This window comes from Polypterus senegalus, chromosome 9, assembly GCF_016835505.1.
Source record: "Polypterus senegalus isolate Bchr_013 chromosome 9, ASM1683550v1, whole genome shotgun sequence".
Classification (NCBI taxonomy): domain Eukaryota; kingdom Metazoa; phylum Chordata; class Cladistia; order Polypteriformes; family Polypteridae; genus Polypterus; species Polypterus senegalus.
Window position 1 is genome coordinate 144419026 of NC_053162.1, and position 27086 is coordinate 144446111.

General features: G+C 39.2%; 1 protein-coding gene across 19 annotated transcripts in view; it reads right to left on the reverse strand.

Moving 5' to 3' along the window:
• Positions 1-27086, reverse strand: part of ncam1a (neural cell adhesion molecule 1a) — a 712545-nt gene that overhangs the window by 169171 nt on the left and 516288 nt on the right. The window lies entirely within an intron of this gene.

The following is a 27086-nucleotide window of genomic DNA, read 5'->3' on the forward strand; positions in this document are numbered from 1 at the left end:
AAGACAAGACAGAGCAGTAAAATATTGTTCAGGTTGAGTGCTGATTCATGGACCCAGTGAAGCTAAGCTTTTTTAGAATTCAAATACTACCTGAGTTATTATTATACTACAGTACAGTGGAACCTTGGTTTGCGAGCATAATTTGTTCCGGAAATGTGCTTGCAGTCCAAAGCAAAAGTCCAAAGAAATAATGGAAACTCAGATGATTCATTCCACAACCCAAAACTATTCATATAAAAATGATTAATACAAAATATAAAGTAAAAATACATAAAACAAATTAACCTGCACTTTACCTTTGAAAAGAATCATGGCTGGCGTGAGTGAGTTTCTATACTCTTGGGGGATACCACGCAAAGGGACGATATGCAGAAAAGCGTCGCAGAGCAATCGCAGTCTCCCAGCACTGTAGTGGTTCGCTGTAAAAGCGAATCCAAAAAGATCGTGGACATGCTATAAGAGCCTGCCGTCGATGGGTGATACAAAGAACAAGGAACATTATAAAAGCACAGGGCACAGTACTGCTTGGCCACGACCCTGTCTTACTGCTGTGTCTGTGTATAAGAGCGTGGCAGATCCCGCTACAATAAATAACCACGCTGTTGCTGTTTCAAGCTGAATAAAGCTGGTGTTGTTAAAGTACTGAGACTCAGCTTCGTGTTTTGGGGCGCAAGTCAGGGACTCGCACGTCACAACACACACACACACACACACACAGTCACAATGCTGTAGTAAACAGTATACGCTCGTACGGATGTTGACTATATGAGTGAGGCACGCCGACTCAGACGGAGAATAGGAGACGATTGCCCACGAGATAGAGAGAGAGAGACACACACACACACACGCGAGTGAGAGCGAGACACACACACGTGCGAGAAGAACCATCAGCTCAGTCATGATCACATGACGCTCAGCAGACAAAGCGTATCCATACTACTAGTATTGCAAGACATCGCTCGTTTATCAAGTCAAAATTTATTCAAAATTTTAGCTCATCTTGCAAAACACTCGGAAACCAAGTTACTCGCAAACTGAGGTTCCACTGTATATAAATACATGTGAACCCATTAATTAAATGTGCACCGCTATTATTAAAAGATGTGCTTTAAACAAGTTTGCTTTAGAAAATCTGATGGAGAAAACACAGTTTTATTTGTTGGATTAACTACACGTAGAGCAGTGACATGTCTAACGGGGTAAATAATTTTACTTATCACATTATACCTTGGATTTAAGTACATATTTGTCTTTATTTACATGCTTAAAAGACCCTGTCATGCTGACCAGAATTCACTTCTGCAAGCATTAATTGACTCCTGAGAGAAGATGATTTAGTTCAGAAATCCTGATCTAAAAGATATCTAATATTTATTGAAAATCTGAATAATAGCATCAGCTTGACCATTTTATCCGTCACAAGCTTCATCCCAGGTGAGATCTGAGGACTGCCAAAGGCTACAAAAGTGTGACCAAAGACATGATGAAAGGGTATGCTACTGGTGTTTTTGATTATTTTATTACATGGGTGACAGAGATAAGACCTCACAGTACTGAAACTGACATTGTAAGACAGGCAATGGTCAATTGATTGGGAAAATATTCTTTTACATATAAAACTAGAAATTATGATCTAGAAAGAAAAGAATAAAGTGAAGAATCTCTAACCAGGAATTTTCACATTTACTGTATAAGACTGAGAGAATCTTTCCTTTATTTTTATGTGAAATACAGATGATTAGTTCAAGCAACCCTTATTCTGAAATGGCCATGCAGCAGTGGAACAGTGTCCCTGAAAATTAATGCAACATCTAAATTGTGATTTCAAAAAGTGTTGAGAAATTTAATGTATATAAAATACCTGCTATTCTAGTTTTAACAACCACACCATGGTGCTACATCACTAAACAGTCAAATTACAAGACTTTGTAGTGTATCATTTCTAGAAAAAAATATTTCAAACACAATGTAGTAATGTAGTAACCCCACTCTGGAGTTTCAGGGATATTTGGTAGTTGGTAAGTCCAGAATGTTTTAAACAACTCAGCTCATATTACCTTTATTAAATAGCGATATTTAGTGGTAGGGTTAGATGTAGGGTTAATTTAACTGCACCAAATCCCTCCCAAGCAGCAGCAGATAAGACAAACTCTTCATGTTCCAAAAATGCCTGTCCAATTCAGTTACAAGAACGTTATATCCTGTCATTTAACTAAACAGAAGGAATAACTATGAAATAACCTTCTCTTCTACTTGATGACTGACTACATTGTGACATCTGTAAACTGAGGGTAAAGAAAATCCCAATCAAGGAAATCAGAATTTAGCTGTTTAAAAATTATTAGGATGAGACAATGGTGGTGGGACAGGGTTGGCATGTGAGCCGAGTATGAATTTTCAGTAAATCAATGCGTGCAGTTTACATCTAATTTTAAAAACTTATTTTAAAAGAATCAGCCAGTAAACCTATTGGCTTTGTTTTAACTGCCAGGCAAAAAAACGATGTCATAACACAATGTCTTCTTGTCATCACCACTGTTCTGGATGTCAGGACCAAGTAAACACTAATTTTACAGGAAGAATTGATGATTTATTTACCAGTTTATTGTTTGTGGACATTGTAAATGAAAGGACTACTAAAAAACAACTCATCTCTAGTGGGCACCCCCTAGAGGATAATGAAGACCAAGGCTTCTTTTACTATGGTATTTTAGAGACAAGTCACCATGCCTCCTTCAGGTTCTGTGTTTTCAATACTAAAATGGCTCCATGTGAGTGTGGGTGAATAAGTCAGTGGTTCCGTGATGGATTCAGTCTTGCAGCAGCTACTGCTGTGACATACTCAAGCCTCACATGACCCCAAAACCTACTTTGATTTTCAGAACATTATGTTTATCCTATCCATCCATTATCCAACCCGCTATATCCCAACACAGGGTCACGTGTTTCTGCTGGCGCAAGGCAGGAACAAATCCCGGGCAGGATGCCAGCCCACCGCAGACATTATGTTTATGTGTTATATATTTGAAAATGCTCAGTCTTGCACCCTACAGTGGCAAAATAGGCACTGGCATTTTTCATAATGCAAAGTTTGAAAGTTTGAATTGAGAAATGATTCATTCCAGAAAATAACTTTACAGGAAACCCCTACCAAAATGACAAAAAGAAAGACCCATTAAATAAGTTAATATAAGCAACTGGAGAAGCAAGGTGGCAGCTGCATACTTTTTAAACAACAGATGTTTAATTATGGCATTAACTGCATGCTTAGGTCAGTTCCACATGAGTTTGCAGGTTAACCTCATACATACCAGACATAGCCCACACACTAGCCTTGGCACAACCATTGCCAAGTACATATAACGAAGTATATGACTTTCAAATAGTTGGCAGCCAAGTAAAGAAGTGCATAAAATAGAAAACCATAGTGCAGCTTTAACAAGGCGAGGTAGGCAAAGGTCACAGTAATGACATCCATTTTATTTTTTAAAAGCTTTCAAATCTGCAACCCCCAGTTGCCACAAACCACACCGGCTGCATGTTTATTTATGAGCAGCTAGCTGAAGAAGCCTAGAAAACACTTCTTGATAAGTTAAGTGGTTTTAATTTCTCTACGCCATCCGACTAGCTTCATCAGCCACTTGTCTTACACAAGGCTTGAGGTCTTTTAGTGTCAAAGCTACTGTTGATTAAAGCCGTTGGGACTGTAACAGACAGAAAATCTGGACGTGTATTAAAGAATGCTTATTTGCATCCTTTGAATAACAGTGTTCAACTATGATAAAAAATATGCAAAGGTGACACTTAAGTGTTTCAAAAGAGATTTCTGACAAACACAACAATGCAAACTAAACTTAAATTTGAGCATTGTTTCTGCCAGTCATAGAACACACTGACAGAAACATAATGTGCATGACATTTGAAATTTGCCATGTTATTTATTCTATGTATTATTTAAAAATTGCCCAATATGGTGTTGTATCGCTATTTATTTTAATTAAATTAGCTGTCATACTTTTATAATTATTGGAGTGGTATTATTCTTATAATTTCCCTGGCATTTTAAATTGTTCTATATTAAAACTGATCACCAGGACCTCCAGTAGAATGTCAGAAGTATTCACACAGTTAGGTGTTAACCCTGTTTTTGAAGTTTTGTCTTTTTGCTGTAAGAGCCTGAACTTGTCAGGAAAAAATAAATAAATAAATAAAAGAACAACTGATGCCAGGTTACCATAGAGACCAGAGAAACACCAAGGAGTGCTTCATCAAGACCTACTTTAGATTCTGCCAGTATGCGGCAAAGACTGCTGCTGCTTTACCAGACCCCCATGGTTAGGTCTCAGCGTCTAAGCAAGAGGCTCCAATTACCCCTTTTGAACTTCTGCTTATAAAAAACACTGACCTCAAAGGGACTGGCAGTTGAATGACAATTCATTATGAATTCATTGCCATATATGTTATACCTGAAGATGTGGTTGATACTGATAATTCTGAAAACTGGCAAAAACAAATCAGTCTTCTGATCAGAGAGTGATTTATTAACCCTGGTCTTTATTTAATTTAGGAGTTCACCACATCTTTACTAGGCAGAGAATTATTATGTTAACAATTTCATTTTCAAGGGTTTCAATCTCCATTTCTAAAATTATGCCTAACTGGTGATTCTAAACTGGCCCTGAATGAAGCTGAATTACCCGAACAAATGATCTGGAAACAGGGGTAAGGAGTAGGCTGATTTGTGTTTTCTTTTAAATAACAAAAATTATTTATTTTAATACATTCTTGCGTGTCACAATACTCCCTTATAGGTGACAATATTACTGTGAGTTAATGGATCCTGTGACAAACTGCAGTCCTTACAGGGCTGATTCTTGCCTTTTACCCAATCTGGCCAGGACAGAATTAGGTTCTTTTTGTTGCTTGTAATGGAAAAAGCAGGTTAAGAAACCTGATAGATTAGATTCTGATTTTGACTAACTTGTTCTCAAGCTTTCTTGTTTGTATCTCAGTGACATTGCTCATCAAAAGTGATCACGCCCTTCAATTAGGTTCTGATAGGGAACATCATTTTAAAGCACTGTACAGATGATGTATGTTTATCAATGAAAATATCAGTAAATTCTGCTTACTGATAAAGTGAACAAGTGGTAGGATCAGAGTCTACAACCTTGTGGTTTCAAGCCCAGCATCTTAACAAAATCTCATGCTGCCTAAAATTCCAATAGGGAAATGCAGACTTGGCGGTAATATGGCATTAGTGGTGTTCCCTTTGATTTTAGCAAAATTTCAATAGAAATAAAAAAACAAAGTTGGGTCAGAAGAATTAAATTTTGTATAGTGTGTTAGTTTGGAGCATGGCAACAAGATGAGTCAATGACACTATCAGGTGGCAAAATACAGAAGCTGAGACAGAGATAGCACTTCAGTGAGCAGCTTCTGGGTGTAAGAGAAGTCATTTGCTGCTTTCACAGACACACACGCACAGAGTTCTCACATCCTTGATAGTTTCCAAGCGGCCCCAACAGGCTCAAGTTGAATGCAGGTGTAATTTGGCAGAATGTGTCAATTAAGTATCTTTATCCATCACAGTAGCCATCTGTCTCAGTGAGAACTGCTAACTCGACTGGCAGTGGATTCTTCATCTGTAACACATCACATTCTGGTCACTTTCTTGTTTTTTACTCACAAGACAGTCCCCAAACGTCAATGTGGAAACATTTTCTTCAGTTATGAACTATTTTAACCTTTCAAGTCTATACATTCCTCTTTTTCTCATACTAGTTTGCTGTGCCATCTTTGTCATCTCTGAAGTTATTATCTGTTTTATTACTTTAATAGGTCACTATATAAAGGAGCAAGTGGGATAATGTCTAATGACTTCTATAACTGTCTCCCAACTTTTTTTGTGGAATTCTCCCCATGTCTGTGTACATTTCCTCTGAGTACACTCCAAAGAAATTGTGTGATAAATGAGCGCGTGAGTAAGTGTGCCCTGTAATGGACTGGCTCTCTATCCAGGTATGGATTTTTACTGATATAATTGCAATAGGTTTTCCATTTTCAAATTGTTGACAGAATGACTGTTAAGATGCTGGTTTTGAAACTATGGATACCGTACAGCTGTGTCACTAAGTACATCACAAGCTGAAATTTCAGTGGTAAAACACAAAAACACAGGCATTCCATCTCCAGTGCTTGATTTCCAGCTCGATCGCTGTCTACATGAAATCTGCATGTTCTGGGTATGCTCAGTTTATAAACAGGTTAGGCTGGCCAGCATTGTCTAAATTTGTGTGTGTGCATGCAAGTGTGCGTCTCATTCAAGTTTGTTTCGTGTCGTGAAGACGTTTTGCTACAATTGTCCCTGTTATAGAACTGCCAGTGACTTTCATTTAAAAAAACACCCCGTATTCAAATTAACATTAAAAAAATCCTAGGTAACATAACACTCAATAAAGAAGCTTTAAACGAAATTATTTTACCTATTTATTGACAGGTACTACACTCATCGGTGTTAACAAGGGATACAAATTGCAATGCTGTAAATGTACTACTAAACTAGAACTTGGGAGTACGCACTCACACTGCATTCAAAGACAAACTAACCATAACGTGCATGCCGCCAGTGAATGAGACGCTCTATTGCTTAAAACGTGTCCGTGTCGCTGTTATTAAAGCAAGAAATGTGTGCCAAACAGACAAATCAGTTTTCCCTTCCTGCTGATCTGCAGCCAATCACGTGGCGAAGTTTCAGAATGGACGAATCAAGAGCAAAGAAAGCGCGACAGCAGAAACTCTACTGCCAGTCAATGAGATGGCCGCTACTCCAGTGCCGGTCTTTGCCACCAAGAGTCTATATGGACTGAGAACGAGAACGTGTTCGTAGTCCGCAGCAGCCCAAGTCAATGTCAATATACAAACGATATAATGTAATATATAGGAAACTTAGGTTTAATTCAATTTTAAATTAAAAAAAAATCTAGAAACCCAGACAGGGACCAAAAATGTAAAACACCCAGCACTGGCAGCTCTGTCCTGTTGTAGAGAAAAGCAAGTTTTAAAAAGGACTGCTGGACAATTACTTGTTATATTCTCAGACAAGACAAAATCTCTGTTACAGATGTTTCATTTTTAACATGAATTTTACACATTTTGAATGAATACTTTTATTAAGACAGGAGAAAGAATAATTAAACTTATTTCTGTTGGTAGTGGGCACATAGTACTGAGGGATACTGAATGAAAGGATAATTTAAAATAAGCATCTGCATTGATGTTTTCTCTTTAGAAACACAATGTGTTTTATAAAGTACACAAGAAAATAAAAAAAAGGGGGAGTGTATGTAATATATTGTGAATTAAGGTTTTAAATAAAGTTGTTATGAACCAGATAACCAAGGTAAATATATGAATAAACTAGCAAAATACCCGCGCTTCGCAGCGGAGAAGTAGTGTGTTAAAGAAGTTATGAAAATGAAAAGCAAACATTTTAAAAATAACGTAAGATGATTGTTAATGTAATTGTTTTGTCATTGATATTGAGTGTTGTTGTCATATCTATCTATTGTAAGATATGGCCGGCCATGTACCCCGGCCAATACCCCAAGCCGCCAGGTGGAGCCCTCCTTGCAGCATGGAGGTCCCCAGAAGACCAGCAGGGCATTATGGACCATGTAGTTTTTGTGCACCGCCCTGCTGGATGCCATGGGGCCACGAGGGAGCTGCAGGGAGGACCGAAGAATTCTTCATGCCCTATGACCCGGAAGTTCGTCATAGGAAGAGCGGAGGCTTCGGGTGAGAAACATTATTTACCCTGACCGGAAGGAATAAGGACTTGTGGACTGTTGGGAAGGAACACCTCCGGGTCAGGGAACATAAAAGGACTATGGGAGCTCCCAGACGATGAGCTGAGTTGGGAGGCAGGGTGGCTAAGCGTCTGGGAGTGGAGGATTTGTTATTGGTTATTGTTTATTGGAGTATTTGGGAGTAGAGGGTGCTTTGTGCACTTTATTATAAAATAAATATAATTATTGGACTTTTACCTAGTGTCTGACGTGGTGTCTGAGGGTGCAAGGGTGCGAGAAGCATCGTATTCTGTTACAGTTGGCGTAGCCGGCAGGATTCTCTGGCCGTCAGTTTGGCAGAGGACCTGAATTTAAAAAATTTATTGTGGACAGAATATCCGGGAAGACAGCGTCCACGACACACACAGAAAAATCGCCAGAAACCTCATCTTTATCAAGTCCGTCATGGGAAGAAGAAGACAAAGCAGAGCGCCAGCAACAGCGGAGGTCTAGCGCTCGGCATTGCCTGCGCTCAAGAGGAGCTATGGAGCGGCTACGCATTTGGGAGAGATTTCGGAGGAGGGCGTCACCGGCGAGGTATGTATGAGGGAATGTACTGAATAATCTTTTTAAATTAACACATGATGTCCCATGTACATACCTCCCAGATGTCCATCCGAAGGCTCTGCGGGAGGCAGAAGACCGACCCGAAGGCGATGGCGCTCTCATTCAGGCAGCGAGTAACCCGAAGCACTTCCGCGTACGGGTGCGGCGAGGACACGTGACCTACCACAAGGGATTCCAGGAAGGTGGCGTTCCGTATCCAGCTGTTTGTGGCTTCGCCCAAGAAAAGACGGACTTGAGTTTTCGAAGGGAAAGGGGAGGCGATCAAGTACGCTCTCCTACAAAAAGGTAAGGAGGTCCGGAAATGATTGATCGGTCCGTCGATAAATTGATACAGACGGATCACAGTCAGCCAAAAGCGGCACCGCGTCCTCGAAAAGAACTCCAAATCCCAGGCTCCCTTGGGACCTGTCTGAGCACGTGCCAGGGCGGCGTGTTTATTGGCTCCCAACCGGAGGGTAAGGCTAATGATGGCTCGAGCATGCCTCCGGGTGAATCAAGTAACTTTTGGGCGTGCACAAGCTGGAAAAGTTGCTTCAGCCCGTGCACAAATTTTACAGGTGGTGGAGACAATAAAGAAGATCACTGGGGATCTGGGAGCAGCGGCGGCGCCTTTAAGGAGGGTGGATGAATTCCTCGGCGATTTGGTCAGGAGTCTCCCATTATGATTGATTTGGCGGTACAGGTGAGTTTTACGGTACCGTACAGAATAAGGGACACAGAGTGGCGGGCCCGGTTAATTAGTAGCGGGTGCCAAGTCACTACGAGCCCTAAGCGAGTGTGGTGTGATGACAGAAGGGGCGGTGGAAGCACTGATCGTACCAGAGCAGCTGAAAAGTGCTGTCTCGGGTGATGCGGTGCTGAAGGCGCCGCCTCTGGTTTCTTTAAAGTCAACGGGCATGCAAACAGCAAAGAGGCTCTCTTTCTCTAATAGAGACTCAAGCTGTCGCCGACAAGTAAGCAGGAGATCCCCGAAATACACCGTGGTTCTCCTGACAAGGTGGGAAAAATGGCGGAGAGCAGCGAGGAGGCCAGAAAACCCTCCTTGGCGGGGAAAGGGTGGAGCTGACCGAGTTCGAGATGTTTCAGGTCTCGGAAAAGAGCCAACCAGGAGGACTTATCGGTGCTACAATTGCCAGCGACGGGTCACGAGTGGCGCCAATGTCCCGGGAGACAGGAGGTACACCGTTCCCCAAGGTTTGCTCGAGGACAGGGACAACGCAGTCAGAGCCGGATGACGTCCTCTTGGAGGAAGACTTCCCTCTGGGGCAGGCGCTCGAATCTTTATAATTCGCCGCTGGGGGAGTACTGTAAGATATGGCCGGCCATGTACCCCGGCCAATACCCCCAAGCCGCTAGGTGGAGCCCTCCTTGCAGCATGGAGGTCCCCAGAAGACCAGCAGGGCATTATGGACCATGTAGTTTTTGTGCACCGCCCTGCTGGATGCCATGGGGCCACGAGAGGGAGCTGCAGGGAGGACCGAAGAATTCTTCATGCCCTATGACCCGGAAGTTCGTCATAGGAAGAGCGACGGCTTCGGGGTGAGAAACATTATTTACCCTGACCCGGAAGGAATAAGGACTTGTGGACTGTTGGGAAGGAACACCTCCGGGTCAGGGAACATAAAAGGACTATGGGAGCTCCCAGACGATGAGCTGAGTTGGGAGGCAGGGTGGCTAAGCGTCTGGGAGTGGAGGATTTGTTATTGGTTATTGTTTATTGGAGTATTTGGGAGTAGAGGGTGCTTTGTGCACTTTATTATAAAATAAATATAATTATTGGACTTTTACCTAGTGTCTGACGTGGTGTCTGAGGGTGCAAGGGTGCGAGAAGCATCGTATTCTGTTACACTATTTATATATATATATATATTTATATATATCTGTATATATCTGTATATATATATTTATATATATCTGTATATATATATATATATCTGTATATATCTGTATATATATATATATATATAGCAAAATACCCGATTGGCAGCGGAGAAGTAAAAGAAAAGGAAACATTTTAATAATAACTTAACATGATTGACAATGTAATTGTTTTGTCATTGTCATGAGTGTTGCTGGCATATATATATAAATATATATATATATATATATATATATATATATATATATATACACATCTATACACATATATATACACAGTTATATATATATACATATACACACATACATATATATACATACTGTATATACACATATACATATCTACATATATACTGTATATATACATTTATATATACAAATCTACATATATATATCCACATATATATATATATATTAGGTGGGACTCGATTAAAAAATTAATCCAATTAATTAGAGGCTGTGTAAGAATTAATCTTGATTAATCGTATGTAATCGACACGTAAATTTGCCCCAAATCGCAAATGTTTTTTTTTTTTAATTTAAAAGTGTTTTAGTGGGCGACAGAATCAAATAATAGACATGTACATGAATATTCTAAACTGAAGCTGTTTTAATTTCTGAAAAAAAAGCCTTTAAACTGCATTTGAATTCAAAACAGAAACAAAATATCATCCCTGGTTAAAATTGGGCAGACTTAAAAATAAAGTGGTAGTTTAAGTACTTTAAGTAGATTTTCAGAATAGTATTGTCTTTAAATAATAATAACCAAAATTTCAACATAAAGTGCAGTTTTTCTTCTTAAAAAATAAGTCAGAAACATAAAAGGTAATTTGACCAACTTAATCTTTAAACTCTGAGTAACATTAGCCAAAATTATTTTGTACATTAGGCTAAAACAGTGTGATCATTGAACATTTTGTAATTAGATGTATTTAGAATTACTAACGGTCACGGAAGTCCAGTAAGAGCCACAAAGTCTGCTTTCTGTAATGCATCTAATTTTGCTTGCTTTTCATTGTGCACAAAACCATGCTTTTATCAAGGCTTCGCTCGGGAAGTCGAAATGATCAGTCATAGGAACGCGCTTTATTCCGACTCTAACATTTTTGTAGCTGTGATGTGTGCATCAGTGTAATGGATGTACCAGGAAATGATGCATTGACAAAAGTTCCCGTTTGCTTGGAATTGAAAGTGTGATTAAATGCGTTATTTTTTTAACGCGTTATGGAGTACATGCATCGAAGCTTCTCAGCTGTGCTTGTGCTAATAAAGGGAAACATTTTAAAAATAACGTAAAATGATTCTGCGTTAACCGAATATTTTTTCATACGTCCCAAACCAAGGAGATGCGAAGGTAAAATGAATCAGTAGCGCGCGTACATACTCAGTGCATCCCCTCTCGGGAATCGAACCTCGAATGTCGGCGTCAGAGGCGAAGACTCTACAATTGAGCCACAGCATGTGGCTTGTCTATGCGAGAGTATGTACTGTAGATAGGGGTATATATATACATTTAAATATATACCCGCGTATCGCAGTGGAGAAGTAGAAGTTATGAAAAAGAAAAGGGAACATTTTAAAAATAACGTAACATGACTGTCAATATACAGTAATTGTTTTGTGAGTGTTATTGAATGTTGCTGTCATCAAGGATTTGATTATCATTATTTCTTTCAATCAGGGTCGTATTTGCACGATGTGTTGTGTTCAAGTTACATTCCGTGTTTGTCAATCGTTGTAAAGATGACAGGTTTCATTCATCGATTCGTTTCTTACTGCATCAATAAACAGCTCGTCTTCTTCTTTATCTGAGACCTGACACACTGCATGCACGGGTTTTTTACACTGTCTTCCTTTAGCGGGACATTGACTTTTTCCACCGTGTGCTTTGTTTCCACAGTAGCTGCATTTATGAATATGCTTATCAGGCGCTTCATATTTTTGCTGCCTTTTCAATTGTGTAATCGGTTTTGTTCAGCGCTCTTTGGAACTGTTGCTTTTTATCTGTGCACTGCGTCAGTTCACGTGAGCCACTCGGTGTACTTGCATCGAAGGTTCCCAGCTGTGCTGGTGCCATCTTGTGCTATGTCCATAGCTGTATTTAATGTTACCTTAGTCCTGGCACTTAAAACTTTCTCTCGCAGTTTCGCTGAGTTTGTGTCAAACACCACCCTGACCATCTCATCTTCCTCTCCATAAGCACAGTCCTTCACCCGTGAATATTTACCCGTGGCAGTTTGCTATTGGATTGCCGCTGACGGACGGCCTTATATGGGCAGGCACTAAATAAAAACGCCAGCGCAGCCTGTCTATGAACTTAATTTAAAGTGTAGGTTTACATCGTGCTTTGTTTCCGAAGTAGCAGAACTCGCTTCTTATTGTTTCGCTGCCTTCTCAATTATATAATGCATGTTTTCTTGAGCGCTTTTTTGAGGTCTTCCTGGTTTTCTATGTACTGCGTGATTACGTGGGAGGTGTGATGATGTCACACGAAACTCCGCCCCCACGGCGTTGAAGCTCATCTCCATTACAGTAAATGGAGAAAAACTGCTTCCAGTTTTGACCATTACGCGTAGAATTTCGATATAAAACCTGCCCAACTTTTGTAAGGAAGCTGTAAGGAATCAACCTGCCAAATTTCAGCCTTCCACCCACACGGGAAGTTGGAGAATTAGTGATGAGTCAGTGAGTGAGTGAGTGAGTGAGTGAGTGAGTGAGTGAGTGAGTGAGTGAGTGAGTGAGGGCTTTGCCTTTTATTAGTATAGATAAGGGGAGGGGTTAGCAACAGAGAGTAATGGAGACGGGCGTCTTTTGTAAACTTCTGTTTCATTTGCTTTAATAAATCAAAAGCTTTTCTGAGTTAACCATCTGCCTTGCACTGAATCATTTACGGAGGCTTCCAGAGCGAATAAAGAATATTACAGTGTACAGCATCAACAGTAATGTATTAATAATAATAATAAATAAAGTTTTTTTATAAGCACCTTAAATAAACACTCAAGGACACTGAGCCAAAAAAATATCAAAATTAAAATTAGATAAATAAGACAGTAAAATTACAAAAAAATAATTGGCACATAAATGACTCTGTTAAAAGATATGTCTTTAAAATAGTTTTAAAAGCAGCAATTGTACAAGACTGTCTAATATAAAGAGGTAGTGAGTCCCATAGCCTGGGAGCAGCAGCTCTAAAAGCTCAGTCACCTACAGTTGTTACAGTGGAACTTCGAGTCACGAATGACTTAGAACACGTACAAATCAGCTTACGACCCAAAAGTTCGCCAAACTTTTGCATCTGCTCATGACCACACACTCAGGTTACGAACAAGCCAGTTTCCCTTCCGGTTCATACATGCCGATGATTTCCACACGTGTTCAGTCTCTCCCTGTACATTGTTCTCAGTCAGACGTGCGTGCATTCAAGGTTAGTTTTCATATAAATTAAGGATTTTTCAAATTTTCATTTTTTTTCCCTGTGCTTAAAACTCATAAAAAAAAGTGTTTACAGCGAGCGGTTTGTAAAGCTGTAACGTGAACTCTTGCAATGTTAGTTTTCTCTGTTCAAGATTTTCTCAGTGTTACGTTTTACATTTAGTTTACTATTACACTGTGCATTCAATAGTATAATTAACTATTTTTGTGCTTAAAAATCTTTCAATAATATATACAGTATTTACATACAGTTCGTATGGTCTGGAACAGATTCATTGTATTTACATACAATCCTATGGGGGAAATTAGTTCGGGTCACTACCAAATCGGGTTGCGACCAGATTTTTGGAACGAATTACGGCCGTGACCAGAGGTTCCACTGTACTTGTATTTAGTGTGAGGGACAAAAAAGTAAGCTGTGAATTCTGCTCTTTCACAGCACCAGTAGCTGCGTTTTAATCCCAGCTCACTTAGTGCCTCTGTGGACCTTCCACATGATTTTTGTGCCTGGTTTTCCTCCCAAGATTGTGTTGGTTAGGTTGATTTGTGAATCTACGGTAAATTCGCCTGCTTTAGGGATATGCATGTGGCACCACATTCAGAACTTATTCTTGTTGACAGGATAGTGTTCATCCAATGACCCTATATTCCATTTAATATAACATTCTCAAGCTGACATAAACCACTTCAAGGTCATGATGGACTGGGGTTTATCTCAGCAATAAAATCAGGAACCAACACCTGGATGGGGTGCTCATGCACCACAGGGCCTACTAACACAGAGTCAGTATAACTAATGAATCTGTTACATTTACATGTTGTTGGTGTCGTGGCGGCACGGTGGTGCAGTGGTAGTGCTGCTGCCTCGCAGTTAGGAGACCCGGGTCCTCCCTGCGTGGAGTTTGCATGTTCTCCCCGTGTCTGCATGGGTTTCCTCTGGGCGCTCCGGTTTCCTCCCACAGTCCAAAGACATGCAGGTTAGGTGGATTGGCGATTCTAAATTGGCCCTAGTGTGTGCTTGGTGTGTTTGTGTGTGTCCTGCGGTGGGTTGGCACCCTGCCCAGGATTGGTTCTTGCCCTGTGTTGGTTGAGATTGGCTCCAGCAGACCCCCGTGACCCTGTATTCGGATTCAGCAGGTTAGAAAATGGATGGATGGATGGTGTTGTCGTAAGTAAAACCAGAGTTAACAGAACAAAAAAACACATATAGACATGAGATGCACTTTTAGACTCCACACAGATGGCAACCTGGTGCAAGATTCAAGGAAAGGGCACTGAATTTGTGAAAAAAGCGGCACTAGCAATTAACCTCTAGCCACCCAATGTAGGATTTAGCAGGTTACAAAACAGAATGAACCAGATAACAAGGTATAATGCCAGAATAATTCACATATATGATTAGTCACAAGAAAAAAATAAGTAGCTCAAGGCACTTATATAAACTGTCAGCAGACACATTAGTTGAAGGCTCAATAAGAACTGTCAAAATACAGTTAAATGGACTCTAAATACAATTCTGCTATTCCAAATATTTGTTATTTCTAATACACAATATAACACATAATCAGGCTTTGGAATTTAATGTTATTAAGCAAAAAAAGGAAATTATTGCTCAGCAAACATACTTGATACTGCCCACAAAGTAGAAATGTGAAATGTTAGAGGTAGTAGACACAAACACCTGATTGCCTGTCTACTAGTGCTCTGTCAAGACAAAGTACCTCACAAATTGTAGAAAATAGGTTTACTTTTCTTTCATGTTATTTTACAAGAAATTGCATAAGCAATATTTAGAATATTGCAGCATAGCAAAACTGAAAGTGCAATAATACACAGAATAGGACCTTTACATTGCACAATTACAATATTGCTGCACAAGAAAACTAAAATGGCATAAAGACACAGAATGAAGCTAACACAGGCAGTGCCCAAAAGTGAACAGATGAGTAAATCAAAAGCATGAGGTCAGGTATGCGTTAGGCAAGGACATTGCGGAGACTGAAAATTAGGTGTCACAGATTATGAATGAGATTGTCAGTTTTTGAATAAAATACAGAACAGGTGTGTCTTCAGTTTGAATATAAATATGGAGACTGAAAAATTTAAAGAACTGAAGTCCAGCTGAATGAGCCCACTCTGAGTGATAAACACTGCAATTGCAGATGAGATATCCAGTGCCATCGATGGTAGTGGGTATATTTTTATGAGTTAAGTGATTTTCTGGGTTTAATAACAAGTTTAAATAATAAAGTTTCAAAATTTATAAATAACAACAAATTATGGATTAAAAAATACAGTAATTCATAGATTTGTAAGGGATAATTGTGTAATAAAAAGAATACTTTGAGAAAACACTGTAAGTATTGAATGAATTAAATACAAGAACTTAATAAGTACAGTTTAATGCCCAAATTACTCAGGAAAAAAGTTATTGGAATGACACAATATATTTTTCAAGTCTGCTTAATTCAACTTTAGGTCTCAGGGAGCTGTCAAGAAGCATCCCTAGATGGGGTGTCAGTCCATCACAAGGTGCTCTCACAAACATCTGTATGATCAGTGTCATATTTGGCCAGTTTACATTAGTTTATAATTGTAATTGCATAATATGAGAGAAATTGCTTTATCATCTAAAAAACTGACAGTTAATATTTAACATGGAAAACCAATGCAAAAATACTACTACACTGCTAAAATTACAGCAGTATATTTTAATAAGGCAATATCTGTTGGTCAAATCCTTAGGGAACATTTACAAAAACTATTGCCTCAATTAGGGCATTGCAAAGATTCTGGATTTGAGAAGAAGGTATCAAATCAATATGGAAGCTCCACTCATGAAAGCTAAGGAACAGAATGACAACTAGAATAAGCTATCATTGGCGATTGGAAAATGTTTGGGTAGGTGAGGCACATATAGGGTTGTTGATCAATGTGAAAATTATTTTACAAATCGCTACAACATTTCTAACACTGTCCACATCTTTATTTGTCTCAGGATAAACTGACCAAGTCAATCACAGTAACTTCACACGTATGGACCTTCAATAGTGTGTTTCTGGTAAACGTAATTTAGTATATAAATGATCAAAGCCAGAAGCAAGTGATAACTGTTGTGTGTTAATATTTTTCAGGAGCTAAGAGTGTTTTTTTGGAACAGCTGCCTAAAGGAGTTTAATGAGTACTCTGATCAGGAAAGAGAAAACAATAAGAAGAACAAAGCTATGATTCATCTGAATGACAGACTAGCAGCCTACATGCGCACGATCCATCCTCCCAAACTAGACAGCAGGTGCCACTTGCATCTATCTACAAGGTTCTCAGTTTACTCTGTTACTAGACAACTATAAATTAATCCACTTTATATATATATATATATATATATATATATATATATATATATATATATATATATATATATATATATATATATATATATATATATATATATATATATATATATATATATTCAGCATCTGTCTACCCACATGTAGGCCTTTCTGGTTTTGCTGCCATTTTAATAAGGAAGGCAGAGTGCCTCAAGCCCTCTGTCACTCATGTTTCTATTCTAGCGGGGACACCAGGGTGTTAAAAATGAGTACACAACTGTTTCATGAAAATTGAAAAAGAAAATGCTCCTCCCCAGGCTGGTTGGGAATGAAATACAGTGTTGTTCTAATGTACACAACAAACAGGGCAAGTTCTAAATGATGGCAAGGATACTTGGAACAAAAGTATTATATGGTCAACTGACCAAAGGAAAAAGCAAGTTTTACTGCACTAATGAACTTTGAGCAAATCATTTCATCCATTCAGTTGTCTACAGGTTCAAGTAGTGACTAGGAGGTGATAGGTCCATCACTTCCCACATCCTGAACAAGTTTATTACATTTCCTGTTTGCTCACAGCAGTGGATTTTCTTTACTACTCTCGCATAAAGCTGCGACTGGTGAAACAACAGTTGTATGTACAGTCTCTCCAATCTCATCCACTGTAGCTTGTATCTCCTTTAGAGTTCTCATAGGTCTCTTGGTGGCCTCTCTCACTAGTCTTCTTCCTGAACAATCACTCTGTTTTTGTGGATGGCCTGCTCTAGGCAGATTTACCACTGTGCCATACTCTTTCCATATCTTAATTATTGATTAAGCTGGACTATATTCAATGACTTGGATATTTTCTTGTCTCTAGCCCTTGGCTTGTGCTTTTCAATCACCTTTTCGCGGAGCAGCCTTGAGTGTTCTTTTGTCACTAGAAGGTGGAACTTCCAGATAAGTCACACTTATGCTATAATCAGCTGAAACCCCTTGGCTACAAACAGGTGATCTCTCTGAACTAATTGTGTGACTTCTAGAGCCAATTGGCTGCACCAGTAATGATTTAACTGTAGGTGTGTCATATTAAAGGAGTGAATACTTATGTGAACAATTATTTTGTGTTTTATATTTGTGACTAATTTAGACTATTTTGCAGAGATCTGCTATCACTTTGATGTTAATTTTCGGTTGCTCAAAAAGCCAAATTAAGCCCACTTTGTAGCCATACCACCTGTACTTCAGAACAGGTAATCCACTTGAAGCCAAGTGTGTTTGAGCCCGGCCAGTACATGGTTGGGAGATCATCTAGGAAAAGCTTTGTTTGCTGCTGAAAGAGGTGTTGGTGAGACCACTAGAGGCACACCCTGTGGTTTGTGTGTAGATTCCAATGCCCCAGTGCTTGACAGGAACACCAGGCTGTTAAGAATTGGTGCCTTCCTTCAGATGAGACTAAGGTCCTGACTCTCTGTGGTCATAAAAGTTCTTTAGACATCTTTCAAAAAGAGTAGGGTGTTTCCCCTATGTCCTGATTAAATTGCCCATCACAGCCTGGTCATTCACGAGGGTTGGAAGTGCACATTAACGCCTTTTCTCCTTGCTCTACAGATCCTCAGAAGAAAAGTCCACCTGAACTCAATTCTGGCTCCTACACCAACCTCACCTTCAGCTCCACCAATGACCTCACTTCTGGTTTCACTACAGACCTCCCACCTAACCCCATCACTGATCTCACTTCAAGGTGCAAGACACACCTCTTCCTGCCTACCCCCTATAAAACCGCCACTCTTCTGTATCACCCTCAATCACAGATTGACTCAGTCTTAAGTGACTACTTGCTTGTTTTGTTTTTCCCATTGCTCCTTGTTCGGTCTTGTCTTATTACAATATATCCATCCATTTCCTAGCCCGCTGAATCCAAATACAGGGTCACGGGGGTCTGCTGGAGCCAATCCCAGCCAACACAGGGCACAAGGCAGGAACCAATCCTGGGCAGGGTGCCAACCCACCGCAGGACACACACAAACACACCCACACACCAAGCACACACTAGGGCCAATTTAGAATCGCCAATCCACCTAATCTGCATGTCTTTGGATTGTGGGAGGAAACCGGAGCGCCCGGAGGAAACCCACGCAGACACGTGGAGAACATGCAAACTCCACGCAGGGAGTACCCGGGAAGCGAACACGGGTCCCCTAACTGCGAGGCAGCAGCGCTACCATTGCGCCACTGTGCCGCCCTATTACAATATATATACAGTATATATATACTTTTCACATTTTATTTGTAAAATAATGACAATAATAGCTAATTATTAATACTGTATGTATCTAACCTACATTTCAACCACTACCAATGTGTAACATCCACCTCATACCAGACATGATTTGTGAAAGAGGGACCTCAGATGTAATAACAGGAGAAGCTGCCTTCTTAATAAAGAGATGCCCTGGAGACCAGTGGTACTTAGCATCTGCCATTAAATATGTTTTAAAAAATATTGGACTGTAATCTTAATGAGACAAAGACCCTCTTACCCTTAGCAGACTTGCTGCTCACAGACTTTTCTTACTCTTGATTGTTTTATTGTATTTTAATAAATATAATCCCATGTGTCTGAATGACAAATCTATGATGTGAATTTGTTTTCTAGTTGGCTGAATGTCCCAATAAATATGTCATGAAAAATGTATCATTTAAACTCAAATAATACTGTACTGCATATTATTCATAATGTCTGACACAGGCCTAATTTTGAATATGGGGGTTTGGAAAAGGATGGATGACATTTTAGTGCCAAGATTTAAAGTACAGTACAGAATTATGAACAGAGGCTATATAAAGTAACTCCTGATCATGAAAATAAAGATAGTTTCTAGATAAACAGAAGTCTGATTTTAACATGACCCTCAGAAGGTCAAAGCTGAAAGGTGAAGATGATAATTAAAAGAGAGGATGTGCCATTAATCAGAACTGCTTCTGTCCATTTTGTGATCCTGTCCTCAACAATCCAGGGACACCAAGGCAAAATAAGCACAACACCAACTTTGTGTGACATGCCAATTTAAAGGAACAATTAACATGAAACTGGACTAAGTCAACCTGGACAAATGAATTATGTACAAACTCCACACTGAAAATGAGTGGTTTGAGGATACAGCAGTGCTGACCACTGTCTATCCTACTCAGAAGGCCAGTATGAAGTAAGAAAAAGTCAAAAAATAAATTTGCACAGTTCTTCTGACATTTCAGTCCCAATAGGTACTTGTAGCTAGAAGATGAATAATGGCAGCTGCTTCCAGTTATATGAGAAAAGCATTAAAACACATCATTCTTTATTTTTAACGCTGTTTTAGTTGTAAGAACATTACCTGTATTGTCTTAACATATGGGAATTCTTTTATTATTATTTCCAGAATAGGGAATGGCATTTTTCTTTTTTCAAATGCCCACTTCATGAGATATCCATGAGAGTTGTAAAAAGCAATACTGTTCTTTTCCTGAATTATATTAAAACAAAGATTAACATTTTACCTCTGAGCATTACTGACATTTTAGTGTTGCAGATTGCCAAAAATTTGAGTGACATTATAGAAGAGCTTCATGAATGCAAATACTCAGATGCAAGTGAGGAAATGCAAGGCAGCTTTGTCTCTCGACTGTTTGTTCAGAGAAACTTGTCCATTTTGACAGCCCCTTGCTTGCTCAGCTCCTGTTGCTGTATGAGAAACAAATTAACCCTTAAGGAAACCAACCACCAGACAAAATGTGCTTTAACTTAGACACAACGGCCTACAGCCATTTCAGGTCTAAATTGTCACTTGTGCTTATTATGGTGAAGTAAAGAAGACCATGCTGCTGCAGACAGTTACAAAGAATACAGAGCTGATGACTGGTAAATTGTTGCTAAGGTCCCAGTCACCCTAAAGCCACTCAGGCACTATAAAGCACTGTCTAGGGGAATTCCTTGATTCCTATTAATCCTAGACATGACTATGAATGACTGTATCTTTAAATTAACACATTTCTCTTTCTTTTCATGTGAACATTAGAGCGATTGTGACAAGTTCCGTCCATTCAGACCAACACACTCACCAATCCTATTCATCTAATATCTCCAAAAACATTAATTGAAGATCGGAAGGCCACTAAAGTCCTGCTCTATAACATACCACTTGGTAATTTATTCCACGTGTCTATGGTCCTATGTGCAAAGAAATTGTTTTAATGTTTTTATGAAATTTACCCTTAACAAATTCAACACTGTGTATCTGTGTTCAACTACCACAAACTCAGACTGCTGCAGATCTTAGCTGGAAAATGCTATCTGAAATCTCCAACTCATTCAGAACACTTCTGCCTGACTGGTTTACTCTGTCCAACACCTAAACCACACTAGTACACTGGCTCCCGGTTAAATTTAGGGCAGATTTCAAAATCTTCCTTTTAACATATAAAGCATTAAATGGCCGAGGTCCAGCTTACTTGTCTGAACTTATCATGACTTACAAACCTGAGCGCACATTAAGATCTCAAGATGCCGGTCTGCTTATGATTCCAATGATTAATAAAATAACAGTGGGAGGTCGAGCTTTTAGTTACAAGGCCCCTAAACTGTGGAATGGTCTTCCTGCTTCTATAAGAGATGCCCCTTCGATCCCAGCCTTTAAATCCCGGCTGAAGACTCACTACTTCAGTTTAGCATATTCTGACTAGAGCTGCTGATTAACTGTACAGACTGCATCTCTGTTGTTAGTCATTAGCACTATAACATAAGTAACATGATAATTATATTTGAATACTAACCCTCACCTATTCTGTTTCTGTTCTTGCTACTCAAATGTTGCAATTGGTGCCACGGCCCACCTGACAAGTTGTTTGCCTGCCAGTGGTAAAGTCATCCCTGATGGAGGATCACAGGAATCATGGGAAAAAGGGGTCCTTTCATTGGATTGGCTGGCCGAGCAACGTTTCAGCCGTGGAATGGCCAAATGGGGAGGCAGCTTGATGGATGAGGTCTCCAGGACTCTAAAAATATCCAAATCTTATTATATGATATCATCTACTGTAAAATTCTGCTCCGTACTTCTAAAATGTTTATTTTTATGCTGTATTAAGGATTTGTTCTGTTCTGTGTATTGTATTGTAATGACCCCCTTCGTTTGACACCCACTTCACGCCCAACCTACCTAGATAGGGGTCTCTCTTTGAACTGCCTTTCCCAAGGTTTCTTCCATTTTTCCCTACAAGGTTTTTTGGGAGTTTTTCCTTGTCTTCTCAGAGAGTCAAGGCTGGGGGGGCTGTCAAGAGGCAGGGCCTGTTAAAGCCCATTGCGGCACTTCCTGTGTGATTTTGGGCTATACAAAAATAAACTGTATTGTATTGTAATGTATAGTACTGCTCTCTCCAACAGCTTCACAATGCTGTAAGATTCCAGTTCAAAACTTTTATCTTGACCTACATTTCCCTGAACAGTTCTGCTTCTTACTGTCACCAGCCTCTCTTCTTTCCACGAAGTCTCCTTTCAGCTTCAGCTTCTTTATAAATATACCTCTTCTCTCCAAACAAGTTAACAATTAACATTTTTGTCACTTTCTCTAAAGTTGGAGATCTCATGACCATCCAAACTGTTGTCACACTATTGATTCTATTGATGTCACAACTGATTACAAAGCAGCTTTAGGATGCAGGCTTTCTACCTCTCTGCTCTCCTACATGATATTCACAGGGAACTGTCAACCACTCAGATGTATGAAATATATATTTTTTGTAACTCCCCTTAGATAAATATGTTATGTTATATGATATGCAACCAAAAATCTGGAATAGCCTGCCAATAGGAATTCGCCATGCAAATACAGTGGAGCACTTTAAAACACTGCTGAAAACACATTACTTTAACATGGCCTTTTATAACTTCACTTTAACTTAATACTGATACTCTGTATGTTCAATTCATCATAATAACTATTCAAAGTGGCTCCAAAATCTGTACTGACCCCTACTCTCTCTTCTGTTTCTTTTTCCGGCCTACGCCACCACCACCTACTCAAAGCATCATGATGCTCCAACATTGATGGACTGAAAGCCAGAAGTCTATGTGACCATCATCATCAAGTCCTTCCATGAAAACCCTAAATACAAAGAGGACTGTTTGACTTATGTTAGGTAGATTGCCCAGAGGGGACTGGACGGTCTCGTGGTCTAAAAATCCCTACAGATTTTATTTTTTTTCTCCAGCTTTTGGAGTTTTTTTTTTTTTTGTTTTTTCTGTCCACCCTGGCCATCGGACCTTACTTATTCTATGTTAATTAATGTTGACTTATGTTTATTTTTTATTGTGTCTTCTATTTTTCTATTCTTCATTTTGTAAAGCACTTTGAGCTACACTTTTTGTATGAAAATGTGCTATATAAATAAATGTTGTTGTTGTTATAATACCAGCTCTTTTCTCACAATAATAAAAATCACATTTTTAATAAAAGCACACAAACAGTAACACTTTATAATAGGGGCTACATAAATGCATCTACCAGTCAATGATTATGTGTAAAAAGGGTGTTATAAATGGTTCTTTAAAGTTAAAAAGACTTACAAACCACCAATGACAGCAGTGAAATGGGACAAACTGTACTATGGTGTAGTATGTTGTTACTGACAAAGTAGAAGTAAGGCTACCTATAATGCACAATTTAGTCAGTTTCTTCTATATTACAAGACCATCTTAACAATGAATTTTTTTTTTGTTACGCAGTGTGACTTATATGGGGCATCTCACACCCCAAACCAAGAAAGAAACCATGATAAACAAGCCTCAGATTCAAAAAGCATTATTGTCCGCCAAGTTGCCTTCCAGATACAGGGTTTTTTTTTAACAACTTAGTTATGTGCTCCTTCTTCTTCTCCACTACGGGTGAGCTTTGCTCTGCTTCATTACTGACTCTGACTCACCTGAATGAGTAGGGAAGGCTCCTTTTAAAACTAAACCCACACGTATGTATTGTACTTCCATCATGCCACAGCTGTAGCCCAGAAGCTCTTTAAGCTCAGATGGTGCACCAAGATAACAGAGGATCGTTCTTCTAGTAGCTCTCTTTCCAGAGGCTCCAAAGGACTCCAGCAGTGCTGCCACCCAGCACACACTTATGATCTGGATGGCATCAGACCAGACTCCATCTCTTTGCCTTGCAAGTGCTGAGCCCACATTCTGGCCATACACTATCAGGTATGATACTGCTGGGCTCAGAATGAACACCTTTAAAACTATTTTTATGATCCTGTCTCAAGAATAATGAAGAAAACAACTACCTCAAATGATGGATTTTAAATACCTGCCTGGGGTCTTGCTACCAAACAAGGAAAGGAGTCATTGCAAGAATGACTAACAGATCACTGTAGCAGCAACAGTTTTGGAAATGTTGTACTGGAAACTAATTGAAAAGTGTGAGCAATATCTTCAGATGAAATTTTAAATTGACCAGTCAATCAACACCCTCATTCTTACCTACTGGAGCTCTGGATATTAATTGGAACGATGAGATCACAGATGCAAGTAGTGGAAATAAAGGCCTTGTCTAGGTTTTTTAGGCTAATCCCTTTTAATGGAATGCATCATTTGATGTCCCCTGTGCTAGACCAGCCATATTTTCATAATGGTTACATACAGTATTTACACAAATTGTTACAGTTTTTTTGCCTCTTGATCAGAGTTCTAATTCAAGAAACATGCTGCTTATCATGTATTCCAATTTTAGACTCACTTAATAGAAGCACACAAAAAATTAAAGGAAGCAAGAGCTTTGAGTGCTGATGAGCTCTAGTTTAGTAGTTGAAGCAATTACGTTACTGAACATAAATACTGCTTATTTTGGAGCACTGAAGGAAATTACCTTTCACATTCAATGGATAATGACATTTTCAAAGGCTGATCCCTGGGGGCTTGGCTGACATTGTTAGTTTAATAGACAAGTTTAATCATAAAAGTGTGTTATGCCAAGCTTTGTATATCAATAACCTACTGCAATACTGACATCACTGCCTTTAACACTGCAAAGCACTGGTCAATTAAAATCTGACTTAGGCTGATTAGAAATGCAAGATTTCAAAGTGGAATGGATCCAGGATTTCATGATGTGTTTGATTCTTTTGTTAGTTTGGTTGGTTTCTAACTCACAATAGCCCTGAGGAATATGCTTGCAAACTTGATAAATAAGAGAAAAGCATGGCAGCAGTGGTTCGTATTGCTGCCTAACAGCTCTGGGTAACTGGGTTAGGTTCTTTACGGTCAGTCTGTCCATGCCATTTATGAGACTTTTTTTTTTTAACGGATTAGTTTCTGCTATGTGTAGTGTGGTGTCTTTAAATCTGCTCAGTTTGACTCAAGACATGTTGGAGTAGCCTGAGATGGACTGGCATGCCTTTCCATTTACGGCAGGTTTCTGCTGTTATAATTTCAAAACTCAGACATGGCGAAATTGGCATATAGCCTCCTAAAAGTCCAGGAAGCAGACTTGGACTCTCATGAGCTTGTCCAGATATGGCCTTACTCCAGGCAGCTAGCCTTCAACTTCTACCCAAAAGGTTTGGCCTAAGAACGCCTAAAATAGGGAGCTAGATTTGAAAGCTTAAAATTCAATGCAAGTTAAAAAATGTCTTATAAGGGAAAGGAAAATGTGAAACCTTGACATGTAGAGACATTCAGAGCAGAAATCTTTATAAAATTCGGGATTTATTAAAAAAAAAATAGAAAAATAAGACAAATGGTACAAAAGGGCAAAAAAGTATTTGCCTAAAGGGCAATCCAAAAACAAATAAGTCCCAACAGACAATCCAATGAGCAAAATACAAAAATACAAGTAAAAAATCCAGAGTCCATGAATACCAATCAAAACATTTTTTTTTACAAAACTCCTACATCTGTTTTGACTCAAGGTGTGACAATAAGGATTATAAATGAGGAAGGAAACAAAATAGACAAGAACAATAGACATTCTGAGTTTGTGCTGGAAAATGAACAATCGATCGTCAAAGCCTAACAAGCTAATCAAAAATGTAAATTTAGAGACAAAACAGAATTTAGAAAAGCTATAAATACAACATAGAAGTTTGAACACAATAGCTCACAGAATTCTAACTTCAAATGACGTATAAGTAGACGGGTCAAATTTTATACCGTCACTTTAAATGAAAGTTACCTACTTTCATATTCTTTAACTTTCTCCACATGTGTATCACGCCAACGTTTTTTTTTGAGCCTGCATGTGTATAGCGCCAAAGTTCGAATTGAACATGCTTTTTTTTCAATTACACTTGTTCCGGGCTGATAATTACTTTCCCTATTTTCTAAATTTGCACCTAGGTTATTCTTTTTCTTTTTTTTCTCTCCAACGCTTTTGAGTCTCAGTTCTCCACGCTGCTTTCTTCTTCGCTTAGTCGTCTACGTTTCATCTATAACGTATTGTCCTTACATGCTTTATATGCTCTGAGAGCCCTGGATCTGTGTGTGCTCAAAGCCAAAACACGACTAAGTGCGTTGCTGCCTGTGCTCTTATTTGGTTGTAAGTAGGGCGTGTCTTGCAAGAATCCCATGTTCTACGTCATCACAAGATGGTCCTGGGTCAATCCCTTGGCACAAAGTCTCATGTTTAAGGTCCCCGCGAGATGCTCCGTGGCCAATCTCTTTAGACTCGTGGGTGTTTTAAGTGTCTTTTTTTTTATAATAGAGAGACTAAGGAGCTCCGTTTGGTTTACCGGATATACAATTTAAAGAGATTGTTATTTTCATGGGAATTGTCACATATGCATTATTTACTTTTACTTTAAAACTTTTCTAAAAACAATACTTTATTTCCGGCTCCAGGTGTGGTTAAATCTCTTTCTCGCAGGATGTATAACGCTGTTCGCATTGTGAAAGGGGATCAGCTGCTGTCTTTCTGCTGCTGCTGCTGGAAAGCTGCATGTTCTGTTTGTCGTGCTGTGCGTTGATCATTTAAAAGCCTGCCGCTTGCATTGTGAAGGGGGCTGGTGGGAGCTGAAGGCACACTAAGGA